Source organism: Coccinella septempunctata, chromosome 1 (assembly GCF_907165205.1).
Source record: "Coccinella septempunctata chromosome 1, icCocSept1.1, whole genome shotgun sequence".
Lineage (NCBI taxonomy): Eukaryota > Metazoa > Arthropoda > Insecta > Coleoptera > Coccinellidae > Coccinella > Coccinella septempunctata.
In genome coordinates, this window is record NC_058189.1 from 13,561,440 (window position 1) to 13,573,321 (window position 11,882).

The following is an 11,882-nucleotide window of genomic DNA, read 5'->3' on the forward strand; positions in this document are numbered from 1 at the left end:
AATAATAATTTTGATTGAATATATGGTTACATTTCCCAGAAGATTTTTTATTTTTCCATCCTCTTTTAAAGTGATGAACTCATCGCAAAGTTTAAATTTAATCGTATCTATTTTGAAGTTGATTACTGTGACGTCCGTGACATAAACATAAAATTTTGCATTTCATACCACAGAACACTAATACATATTACATCTCCCTTCGACTAGGTGTAGATAAACTACACCTCCTCTACACTGGTATAAATCTAATCAGCAAACAAATACAAAAATCGAGTGTAAATATAATAACACCGAGTGTAGAAAAGTGCTAACATTTCCTATGCAAACGAAAGGGCCTTATGTATAGCAGGTACAAATATATGAAATAAATTTATTTATTTTCAAAAAACCAATTTTTGTTGAATATGCAAAAACATATCGAATTATATTTCGGATTACCCAACTTTTGACATGTTTCAATTACCTATTCAATGGTACAATTTGTAAGATCTAAACGGGGTGAATACAAACACGATCTTTTGTTTTAGTTTCAAACTTTTTTTAACAGAACTTTTTTCATAGTTTTTAAAATTAAGATAAACGCTCAAACTGATGACCTTTTGAAATAATGCAAGGAGGAAGACTAACAATCAATATTTTAAGTTTTAAGTGAGCAGTTGCCCTGTATCATTCGGAAATGGAAATATATGTAATTGTTTTAAATTAAAGAAGTTACAATTATATTAGGTACTCAATTGCTGAGATTTGTCGTGAGAAAGACCTTTTTTTTAATTTTTGACCATCAAAATTGACAATCTCTCCCTGTTAACCAATTTACTTTGATGTCGTTTTGACCACCTATCACTGCACGATGTAATAAACTTCATAAAGTATTATGTCAGCTCGAGAACATCTGATACTATATCTTATCACAAGCCTACATGGTGCAAATGAGAGCGAAAGTTTCAAAGGGCTTATTTTTATGAATGGGGGTACATATTACATGTAAACTAAAGCTGCATTCACAATCGATTCGCGGCCGAAGTGCAGTGCGGCACGGAAGCTTAGCAGATGGCGTTCTCCGTTACCATTCATAATGAAATTCAAGACTAGCACGGAATTGGAAATTGGAAAATGTCCTACAAGCTGCAAACTATCACTTCGCCAAGGAATTTCCTGCCGGCTATGGATGATGCTAATGATTATGTTTTGATCAGTAACATGCTTAATTCATTTGAGTCTTTTGTCCGAAGTTTATTGCGAATAATAATCAAATTAATTCAGATGCATAACATCCGCAGATAATGAAATCAACGAATGTTACGATCTAAATCGAACTAACAAACTACCATCGCTCGTAGTATTACCAGAAATTTCATTTCGTCGACAAAGAGTAGATGCTGACCATGGTTTCGGTCTTATTTGACCTCGTCAGAGCAACAACACTCATTCGTCAACGAAATGCTATGAATTGCCGGCTCCTTTTATTCCATATCAGTAGCGGGTATGGTGTATAAATACATCGTACCGACATCTGACAGAGAAACGGGAACCAACCCAATTCAATTTCCTAATTCTCAGAGCGAAGATAGCAGTATGCATCCATATGCTTTATTCCCATATTGCAGGTATCGTATATTACGATAATTAAGCAAGGGAAAAAGCGCGGAAATGACAGTAACCGATCTGTCGCGTACATGGAAACTAAGAAATGGATCACGCCTTCATAGTAAGGCAGGTAAATAATAATCAAATTAATTCAGATGCATAACATCTGATATGGAATAAAAGGAGCCGGCAATTCATAGCATTTCGTTGACGAATGAGTTTTGTTGCTCTGACGAGGTCAAATAAGACCGAAACCATGGTCAGCATCTACTCTTTGTCGACGAAATGAAATTTCTGGTAATACTTCGAGCGATGGTAGTTTGTTAGTTCGATTTAGATCGTAACATTCGTTGATTTCATTATCTGCGGATGTTATGCATCTGAATTAATTTGATTATTATTTACCTGCCTTACTATGAAGGCGTGATCCATTTCTTAGTTTATTGCGAATGGTAAATTTCATGCCCACTTTTGTGCCGAATTGCACTTCTGCCCGCGAATTGATTGTGAATGCTGCTTAAAGCTCTAAAGCCTTTCCTCGAAAACGTTTCTAAATCCAAACTGTTAAGGTTCGATGCAGCGACCACCTTCTGAATGAAATCCGAATTCTTTTTTTTATTTGCAAGGACAATAAGCTTTCTGAACAGAAGCACCATTACCCAGGGCAAAATATTGAATTGCAACCCTTCCTAATACGTCTAAAGCAGGTAATCCTCCATTATTAACCACAAAATGGGTAGATACCGTGATGAAGACACCGAAGATCTTTATCGAATAAGCCACTCAGAAGTCCCTTTGTGTTGAAGCGAAATATTTAATATCAACAAAACACTGGAGGCTACATCTGCATCACTTGAACCATTTTGCGAAATGCTCTTCGAAAGAAATTTCCGCTCAACCCCTATCTCCCTTTTTTGCACTTTTCTTTAACGCCAAATTATATAGCGGTTGAAAGAAGGGCAGGTTGGTCGGTCCTTTGAACGTGTGGACTGAAAATGAACCTGAATAGGCACCCATGCTCTGAAATTGTAGGGCGATGAAACCTTCTCTGCTAAATAGTCTTGTGTCTCCGGTAATCTATTGTTGGATTTTTTTTTGGTTTAGGGATATAAATGGTATAAAATACTTAATAGTCGGGGGCGAACTATTCCTATAATTATAAGTCTATGGTTAGTGCGCAGAATTGAAGCTCACATCGTAATGTTATACTTTCACCTGAAATATACCTGCAAATTTCTAATTTATTGTTCGTCTCTTGTAGTTAACACTATGATTAAGTTGATTGAGAGGAGGGATTCCGAACGACCTAGGTAATCGATCGTTTCTTGAACAACCTATTATCTATTTTGGTTTCCACCAGAAACAACTAAAATTTCTCAATCTAGAATAAAAATATCTGCAGATGTAAATGTGCGTGATGTTGGCCCGGCATTTTTTGACTTTCGAATTTTTTTTCTGCTGAATTGTGCTAGGTTTGTGCCGTAGACACTTTTTCTTATTCCATACGGTTCTCAAGATATTCCACAAAATGTATGGAATGGGCCAGCCCAGCATTTTGGCGATTTCTTCATGCATGAGAATGTGTTTTATTTTTTTAACCGCAAACGGTGCCTCGTACAGCAAAAAGCCAAGAGACCCAATTTGCTACAAATTAAATAAGGATTTAAATAGTCATTTTTATTGTCGGAAAAACCAGGGGCGTATCATTTTTTTATCTGAAAATAGTCTCGCTGCAGTACGGACGCCACTTGTAGAATAGAAAAGAAATTATATTATGCAAAGAATGCTCCTTGACGCTCAAAACCTATGTCTCAAATTTCATAAAAATATTTCGAGCAGTGTGAAAGTTATCAATAAAAATCTTTTTTTTTTCTATAATTTTAACACCCCGTATCTCGGAGAAGAAACATTTATCGACATATGTTTATATGACAAACTCGGGCTTATTTTTGATGTAGAATACGTGGTAAAAATTTCTTGGTTACGATCTGGACCACCCTGTATAAAAAATTTTCAACAAAAAAGCAACTGGCCAATCCGAAATCTTTATTATATTTTTCGGGAAACTAGAAAACATTTCGTAAAAATTTCTGCGGCACAAGTTAGAAGGTATACGTGTAGAACAATTTTTAATATATTTTTTTGTTAAAAAAAACGAAAGTGCTGAGCTAGATTTTTTTTTAATTTCGCGATTTCCCGGAAAATTCAACAAATTTTCGAGAAAATAACTGAACAAGTCAGCACAAATATAGCACAAATTAGTGCAATTATTTTCAGGAACAAAAAACCAAAGTGCTGGGCCAACTTTTTTCTTCATTTTCGATTTTCCGAGGAATTCGAACGGCACAACTCAGTACATGTATAGCACAATGTATTTCAGTCATAAAAGCCCATTTTTCTGAAATTGCTGGCCTGGCCCATTCCATATATTTTGTGGAATATCTCGAGAACTGTATGGAATGGAGAAAAAATTCCAACGGCACAAAGTAGCACAAACCTAGCACAATTCAGCACAAACTGTTGAAAAAGAACTGAAAGCCAATCATTTCGTATGCGATTATGAAAAAGAAGGCCAACCTAATACCCACTCCATATTATTATATATCATTAGTAGCGATTTCGCTAGCAATGTTAGGGTAGGTATTATCCTTGATTATTACCCCTTAATATAATGGTTTAATTTTCGAGGGTAAAGTGATAAAGGACACCCCACCATTCTCATGAAAAATGATTTCGGCTAAATCCCGATGGTAAAAAAATTAATATCTTATCAAAGCCGTTTCTTGCTGAGCATGAAAAATTGCGAAACAATAGAGGCATCAAAATTGGCGCCTGGCGTTTAAGAGAACACTTCGTGTACCTACCTACCTTTTATGTCATAAAGCATTTGAGCGTCAACTACCTACAAAGAACGACCAACAGCTCACAATAGATTCGAGCAATTTGGTGACAAAGAAAACATAACTCTCCGTTATCGGTTCCTTAAAAATCACTTCCTTTCTTCGAACCTTGTCGAAAGAATACCAATTTGTTAACTTCGACTGTGGGGCTTTCAGTCTCAGATAAAAACGGAAGATAACCTGTTACCCAGACAGCACGAGCCTTCCCCTGAAATGTTATTTATGCAGTATTAGTAGGCAGAATCTTATCTAATCGTTACGAGACCTTTTAAAGGTACAGTTCAACCCCACTCATTTTATCTTTAACACTTGAAATCTCCGACGATGGAAGTATCCAGGATCTTTTTTCACGTGCACAATGATTAGCAGAAATGCCAACTCAATGAATTCTTGATTTAAAATTTAAAAGGATATGTTCCTTCGAATTTTTCCATATATTCAGGAGATAGTGGGTGAGACATTGGGACTCCAACGTTTTTCTTCATTGAAGGGCAGAATCTTATTAAAATCCGTAATTTTTTCTGGGAATTGACCCTGAAAACTTCAGGTTACCACCTCTTTTCCTTCGGAAGTAAGAATAGCTTACCTTAGGAGCACCCTTTACGAGATAATGGCGAAAAATTAAAAATATGGAGATTTTTTAAATAGCAATTAATGAAGAAACTAGCTACGCCAGCGATACAGACAGTATTTTCTCGAGTAGACAAGTTGGCTGCTCCTACACATAACAAAAAATTCAACTCTGGAATATACAGAGTGATCATAATTGATTCACAAACATCCACTACAAATAATCGTCAAAAACCTTCTTATTTCAAATGGCACACCCGGTATTTCTATATCTCGTCGAACGTAAAAATTAATTTTGAAACTATCTTCATAACATAATATAATAATATAATATATAATAATAATATAATAATAATAATATAATGAATATAAAATAAGGTTTTCCTACTCCTAAACCTGATAGTTTCTCAGCAGTGTTGTACGATTATTTGTAGTTGATGTTTGAGAATTAATTATGATCACTCTGTGTATTCCAGAGTTGAAATTTTTTTTGTAAGAGTCGCTAGCTTATTTACTCGAAAAAATACTGTCTGTATCGCTGGCGTAGCAAGTTTCTTCATTAATTGCTAAAAAAACTTCATATTTCCACTTTTTAGCCATTATCTCGTAAAGGGTGCTTCTGAGGTATAAATTGATCTGAAGAAACTCATCATAATTTGAGCTTGCCATTCCATTTTGAGGTCAAATACAGGGTGTTACATTTAAAAAAGTGTAGTTTTGGTCAATACCTTTGTTTTCGAAAACCCGGTATATATGACAATAATTTGAAATTTTTGAACACCCTACATACACCACAAGAAAAATATTATCAAAATATCTTTATTTAATCCCTCAAAATGAGTGCCGCGTCTGGGGTGGGCCACCCGGTACATATAACATTATCTGTTATTTCTCGTTATATCCATAGAGATAACTCTAATTACATGGTATTCTTCAATCATTTGTATTTTTTCGAAACAAAGATTTTTGGAAATAATTATGTCATATGACTCTTTAGTTCTTTATTTCGTGTGAAATAAATAAATTAATAAAAAAATATATATAGTTGTATTTGTAACAAGTGTAATCCTTCGCTTTTTCATTTCATGTTATTTATTTATTTATTTATTTATTTATTTATTTATTTATTATTCATACAAACCTTACGGTTTTATTACATGAATAAATATGTAATGAGGTACATTGTGCAAAATAATAACTTTTTACAAAATAAAATTTACAGAATTTATAAAACTCCCAAAATGTAGACACCTAAGAAAAATAATTACACTCATATAATCTTTCCTAAATTAATTGAATTGTATAAGGATTGACACAAATTTCAAAGTTCCTTACAGAGATATCAATATTAAATGCTTCAAGATTGTTTTACGAAACACTTCAATAGAAACTGTCCAGTCTAGAAACCTGGCGCATTCTTCAAGATGGCACGTTAAATCTAATATAAGACAAAAGTTCAGGGGAGCTAATTTTATTATTTATAATATTATACAAAAATACCAATACTGAGAGTTGTCTTCTATTTTCTAGAGATAATATCTTGAATTCATTCCTAAGAGTTGTACTTCTTATTATCTGGTAGTCAGGGTATACGTGATGTTTTTTAAAATAGAGCAACCTTAAAAACTTATTCTGAATTTTTTCTAATTTATTCAAATTACTTTGAGATTCCGTGAACCAAATTAATGAGCCAAACTCTAACTTGCTCCTAACCAAGCTATAGTACAGAAGTTTAAGCGTGTTAATATTATTGAAAACATGTGATTGTCTTATTATAAAACCTAACATTTTATTAGCTGACTTCAAAATACTTTCAATGTGTTTGGCAAATGAGAATGTGCTGTTGTAGGTTATACCTAAATCTTTGACTTCAGTGCAGCGTTGTAAGCTTTGACCCCCCATTAAATAATTAAAGAGACACGGTTGCTTAATACGCGTTATAGTTAAAACAGAACATTTGCCTAAATTGAAATATAATTTATTTTTATAACTCCATTCAAAAACCCTATTAATGTCTTTCTGTAACATAACACAATCTCTCACTGTTTCTATCTTTTTTAATATTTTGAAGTCATCTGCGAATATGAGGCCATCTGATGACATTAGTACTTTAGGCAAATCATTAATAAAAAGTATAAAAAGAAGCGGCCCAAGGTTGGAGCCTTGTGGTTATACCTATATCTGCGTGATTGTATATTATTATGTATGCCTAACATTCGAAATAAACTTTTTTATGGTATAATGTTTTCGTCCATACAAAATAATTCGTAACTTTACGAAGCTCATAACAAGCTCCGAAAATAGCCCCAAAAAATTTTTTTTTTACGATAACCTGATGAATTTTGTGCTCTGCATTCCATCTTTCAACCAATTTGTAAACATTTTTGAGGCTATAAGCCCCCATGAATATCAAACATGTCAAAAGCCCTTCACTTTTAAAATTATTATCTTCAATTGACGGGACAAGCGAACTTTTCTGTAACATGCAAACTTCTAACGTTCATAACTCAGTCATTTCTGATGCTACATAAAACAGAAGAGAATCAATTCATAGTAAATTGAAAATACTGAATTTCTCCTAGTATCTTTTCGTGCATGCTTAGGTTTCTGAGGGATTTGAAAATTAGTTAATATTTTTTTTTATTTCTAAAAATATTTTCCCACTTTGTTTCCCAGGTATCTACGACGACCCAAACGTCTTGATAACTTTGATAGTACGCAAGTGAAAGGATGTGTGAAATTACGACTTATTTTTATTTTTGTGGTAAGTGTAAGGGCATTGTTTATAATTTTTAATTTGAAAAATAACGATATCTACTAAAGTTTCGGATATCATATCTCTCTCTTTGAAGCTCTATTCAAGTTCTTAAAAAAACAATTTTAGGAATTCTTCACGAATTTGATTTTTACGTAGAACGTTTAAATTTCATTTTTTTGCGAAGGCCAACACAACATAAATAAGTCATATCTCGATTCACATTGCACTCTGATAGTTCATGAAAAACTAGTTTATTTAGCTTTTTAATAAGATACGATTTTGTTTACTATAAGATTTCCGATAAAGCTTATAGTTTTTGAGTTATTCCTGGAAAACCTTTTCAAAAACGTTTTTTTTTCGGTGAAAAATCTCGAATCTATTTTTGACTTTACTCATTCAATCATTTTAATTGTTCATAAAGGAATAAATAATAAGAAGCAACATTTTTTTTGGGTTAATAAAGTACAAAAAATAATCTACCGCCTCTAGTTTTTTAGTTATTCGTGAAAACCTTTTCAAAAACGTTTTTTTTTTTCAGTGAAAAATCTTAGGTCTATTTTTGGGGGTTCTTTTGACTTTATCCATTCAGTCATTTTAATTATTTATAAATAAATAAATAACAACAACAACTTTTCTTGGGTAAATAAAGTACAAAAAATAATCTACCGCCAAAATTGTTTTTTCATACTTAGATGTTTCCTGGGTTCCAAGGTATGAACCTTACGGCTTACTTTTCAAAAATGTCGTCTTTTATTGGAATTGAATTCGAAGAATTGTTTGTTGCACTAATTGAAAATTTGTATTTTTCTCCGTATTTTATGATATTCTAACAAACTATTTCAAAAATTTCTTAAAAGAATAAGGATTTAAAATGATTCATTCAATATGGTCAACAGTGTGAAAATAAATAAACAACTAAACATTGTGTTGAATCTCAGCTTGCGAAAGTTTGAATGGTTTTTCAATACGGACCTGGAATTTTTGACCACTTCAGAGATTAATTGATTGACCAATGCAAGTGTATTTTATGTCCCAAATATCAAATGGTTGTACTGGGTGGTTCAAAACTTAGAAGCAATTGTAAATATTGGAGAATAGATACAGGTCCTTTCGTTTGCATAAAAAGTGTAGAAAAGTCTACACTCGATTTGATTTACACCAGTGTAGAGGAAGTGTAGTTTACCTACACATAGTCGAAAGGAGATGTAAGTAAACTACCCCTAATCTACACTGGTGTAAATTCAATCAGCAAACGATTACTAAAATCGATTGTAGAAAAGTGCTACACTTTTTATGCGAACGAAAGGACCTTATATAAATCAACCTCTATTTCGGCTATGGAGTCGATTAGACATTAGACATTTAACATATATAGGTCGTCTTGACTCGTCTAGGGTGATATAGGCAGCATACAACTATCAACACGACTATGATCGTGTGAGTGTCCAGAAACCATAAGAGTCAACTGGTTAATAGTCAAAATGCCCGGAACCTATGAAGAAGCAGTTAAGGGTTTTTAGTGGGTCTCGAGCTCAAGAGAGTGAGAATCCCCACACTGTTCCCCCTCAGGAGAGGGTGTGTGCGTCTGTCTTGCAGAAAAAAAGGGTATCTCTACCTCAGGTTAATGTATCCATACATTTACCAATGAAATTGAAGTTTTCACTATGCATACTAGATCCGATTAAACCTTCAGCCATATTTTTTATGACTGATAATCTTCTGGGTTCAAATGAAGAAATGCAGACATTGAGGATAACATTCTACTCATCCGTTGAGAGAAACCATATGGGATGACCACCTGTTGACTAAGCCGCCACTGATTTTGCGGTGACTATAACAAAGTGCAAAGAAACCTGTCGAGAAACTAATTGTCTTACTAATGAACTTCTTCATTCTCCAAGGGCCCATTTCCAATAAAATGAGCGTATCAATTGTCGGCCTTTGCGTTTTATTCAGAATAAAAACAAGCTCATGAAAGAAATACCCGTCTTAGAAGTAAACGTTATTTGGAAACGAAACGATCTCGGGTTGCTCGATTCTTGAGGTTTGGAGTGAAGTTGGCCATATTAATGATGCTTAAACACCTCACCCTTTCGAGGAGAAGCAGCGGAACAACTTGTTGTACAACCAGTATAACACTTTTTTGAAGTTTATATGTCTTTTTTTGTGCAAGTCGATTGCGAATTCACTTCTGTTTCGTTTTTCGACCACAATCGTTTACATCCTATGTTGGCGTTCGAACCCTCTTGGTTATTCAGAATTGAATTCATTTTCTTATGTGACGGAGACGAATGAGAAAAAATTCTACTCGACGATGAATAACCGCTCATTGAGAAACATATGTAATAGACACAGCCGAGGGGCGAACAACATTGGGATTATTAAGAAGACATTTGTTTGTAAGAATATAAATTGTTCAAAAACCCATGACGTCAACTATGTCTGGTGTCTTTTGAACATTGAACTCTAAAAGATTTTCTTTTAGAGTTCAATGCTTTTGAATGGTGCTGAAATTGAATCAGAAGGCCAAGAAGAGGCCTAAGAGATAAATTTCGCATGTGGAGAAAAGATGCGTCTACGCAATGACTATACATATAGTGTGATAATTTAAAAACTTGCCAGGCCAATTATGTCTCGACAAGGATGTTTTCAGAGAAAATGCCGGAACAGGTCCATTTTTATTCGTAGGGGGACATATTTTGAGCAGAATTGTAAGCCTAAATCTCCTCAACCCTAGATGTAGGAGCTATCGCCCCTAAATTCTCAATAGGGAATAGGGGGTGAGCTATACATCAATTGAAAGATCACTTAACCCTATACATAAATACTATGGTTTGCAAATTTTTATTGAGTCCTTGAAGTTGTTACAGGGGCTGACAATTTGAGAACTTGCCAGGCCAATTATGACTCGACAAAGATGTTTCCAGAGAAAATGCCGGAACAGGTCAATTTTTAAAGGGAAGGGGACATATTTTGAGCAAAATTGTAAGCCGAAAATTGATTAATTTATCGAAATTATGAGCATTTAAAAAAAACTAAAAATTTGGTCGAAGTGTAACCATTTTTCGGTTATTGTGGTTAATTTTTATTATTTTTGTTCATTCAAGCATTGGAACCGTACTCCTAAATAACATTTCTAGAATCCCAGTAAAAAGTAATGACACAATTGCTCCAAGTTTCTCAGAATTAATACTATTTGTTAAACTATGAATTTAAAATTTTCAAAATTTGTCGACTTTGATAGGACCTCCTTTAAAAAAAATGCACTAGAGTGCCTTGGCAAATGCCATTAAAAGTTGGCGCATTGAATCAGGATTGTAGAATGGTACAATACTTGTTAGTTTCATACTTAAAAAAAAAAAAAAAATAAAAACCTCAAGTAACCCGATTTTTGCTAACCCATTCCACTCAGTCAAAATATTTTTTATTCGCACAAGTTCCTGGTAGGTTCTTAATTTTACGGCAAAATGATGACAGAGATGGATAGTGGGCATGTTTGCTAAGAGCGAGCAAGACAGATAGTGACGGATATGCCCGGCTAATAAGTAGATCTTTTTTAAGAAGATGTAGGGCGTGTATTGAGGCTGATGGTAAACAATTTGAACATTTGTTGTAATAAAAAATGTTATTTCCCTATCTGACTTTCATTCCAGTAAACCTAAACTAAACTATGTCAAGATTTGTCATTATTTTATTAATTTTACTTACTTTTGTTGACTTTGGTAAAAGTGGCATCACTATCAGTCTCGCTCGCTCATGGCAAACATGTCCACTATCCATCTCTCTCATCATTTTGCCTTAAAATTAAGAACCTACCAAGAACTTGTGCGAATTAAAAACATTTTGACTGAGTAGAATGGGTTAGCAAAAATCGGGTTACTTGAGGTTTTTAGTTTTTTCTTCTTTTTTTAGTATAAAACTAACGAGTATTGTACCATTTTACAATCCTAATTAAATGCGCCAACTTTTAATGACATTTGCCAAGGCACTCTAGTACATTTCTTTTAAAGGAGGGCCTATCAAAGTCGACAAATTTTGAAAATTTTAAATTCATAGTTTAACGAATA